Below are 2,526 nucleotides of genomic sequence, written 5' to 3'. Positions count from 1 at the left end.
GGGGGGGTAGTGGAGTGCAGAGCTTTGTGACCACAGAGCGTGTGAACGTTGTGATCAGCTGTTTTAGCGCAGTGCTGCTGTACAGACCGACGTTAACAGCAGCCCTGTCTGTGTACGCGGAAACCGTTGATCTAACCGCCTTCTGTAAAAGCTTCACAAGTACGTCGGTACGCAAATGTGCCTTGTGACACAAGTGACGGTACGCATTTCAGATTTGTGCCGCGCATGCGTACCACTTATGTGCACCCCTGATTATAACGTATTGTAACGTATCGTATTATAATGTATTGTATTGCATCGTAACGTATTGTAACGTATCGTATTATAACGTATTGTAACGTATCGTATTATAACGTATTTTATCGTATTAGAACGTATTGTATTGCATCGTAATATATCTTAATGTATCCTATCGTTTGGACGAAACTAAATCATTAGTATATTGAAAGTTGTTTCAGTGCAGAGGAATACATACCTTTACAACTATTTTACCAAATTAACAAAGTACAATCTAACAAAGGAAATGAAAAGCCTCATTAGTCAGTGTTCACTCTATGCTTGAAGCATTGTATGTTTGTGTTAAATCAAATACCTGTCACAGTAACAACTCTAAAGCCTCGAGCTAAAACCCAAAGCACCCCCCGCTGCTAGGTGGTCAACGAGAGGAGGAAATTATTGTGGTCACACCGGGTGAAAAGCTTCAAGCATTCAAGATCACTAATAGCATTCTTGAGCAAACAAAGGTTACAGAAATGTTAATACCATGACTGAATGAAATGCATACCATCAAGGAGATGAACAGTATACCCTCTGGCAATAACGTGTGATAATCAGAGGAAGGGAAAATCACTTATTCAGCCTCATCCCCTCGGCAATACCACGTGTCTACAAACCAATCTTATTTCCTCATCGCAGCTTTTCCACAGGAGCCAAAATGAGGTCTTGTTTTCAATTTGCCATTTGCCATTTGGAAGGAGAAAAAAAAGAGGAGATAATGTGAGATAATATTCATGGATGCGGAGTTCTGGCACAACTGGATCTACTTCCAAGTTGTTTGGGGAAGGGAAAGTGAGGAAAGGTCGAAACACACGGAAAAAGTTTTAGCAAAAAGAACAACTTCATTATCAGAGCGACGGCTCCCCTAGGTCTGGCAAACACAGGGATTTATATACAAAAGCTCTACTTAAATTGTAATTTTATTTGGAAATTAAGGTTAAAAACTTTTTTCTTTCATCTATTTTGTCCCATTCCTTTTTCTTTTTTTCGAGAATAGTGGAGAGAAACATCCATAATACACAGAAAGCTGTGGGTTTATGCCAAATTCAACCAAAAGTTAGAATTTGATACACATAAATTGTTATAAAATGTGTAAAACAAAGAAAAATGTGTACTAATAGATGCATTCAAGTGTGGACTGTCATCAATTAAATTGTTTATTTGTAATAGTTTAAGCGTTAAAAACTTTTGCCGACCTTAATATGTCAACAAAATGAAACAAGAATGATGAAAGTGGCTTTATCTAACATTTACATTTCCAGTGAACATTCCCACATATCATGCACTAAAGAGAACTTGTACTTCAAAAGGAATCGTCTTCATTTTAAGTAATCAACAGGGCGATGTTTGATGGCGATATCAATTAAAATATTAAATAGATATCACCATCTGTTTACCCTTTTCACCCGTAGTGTCTCCCCTCCAGTTCAGCAGGCGTGTGACCTCATTAGTTTTCCGGATGTGAATCTAAAAATAGAAGAAATCCTATTTGCAAACATAATTACTCCATAGAGGCGTAAGTCTGAAATCCAAAATTGGTCTGAAATCCAGTTAAAAAACGGATCCTCCAGGGTCCAATGGACTTGTGTGTTCATCTCATAAAAGGACCCGTTTTATTCTCTTTGGAATCACCTACGATATAAGATTAGAAGCTATACAAACATTGTGTGAGTAAAAAAAGACACAAAGCTTTTCCTGGGCAACAGTTTGAAAGTGTGGAGGCCACACACACACACACACAGACAGACAGACAGACAGACAGACAGACAGACAGACAGACAGACAGACAGACAGACAGACAGACAGACAGACAGACAGACAGACAGACAGACAGACAGACAGACACACACACACACAAAGTCATCTCAGGGACGTTGACAGATCTGATGAATAAAAAGCCTTTTTTAAAGAGTGTTTTGTGTTGTGAGATAACACCTGGCTGTGTTTGAAAGATGAAGCGTTGTCCTTTGTAGTCAGGTTAACATCCTGGAACAATAATAGCAGTAGATAATTGTTGCTATGGTGTTACGCAATAACGCACACCAGATACACTTTTCCTAGTGACTTTATGAATCTAAAGATCAGGGCTGGACAGTAACGGTTGCCAGGTTGCCATTGGCAACCATTCCGAAAAAACGTCAACCACTTCTTGGCCTTTGGTTGCCATCAGTGGCAACCACTTTTTAACATGAAGAAATAAGGACAGCAAACAGCTAAATGTGTTCCCCAAAATAGATAAATGTTAATTAT

The sequence above is a fragment of the Notothenia coriiceps genome, unplaced genomic scaffold, assembly GCF_000735185.1.
Source record: "Notothenia coriiceps isolate Sejong01 unplaced genomic scaffold, NC01 NC01_scaffold00037250, whole genome shotgun sequence".
NCBI classification, from domain to species: domain Eukaryota; kingdom Metazoa; phylum Chordata; class Actinopteri; order Perciformes; family Nototheniidae; genus Notothenia; species Notothenia coriiceps.
This window is presented reverse-complemented; position numbering follows the sequence as displayed.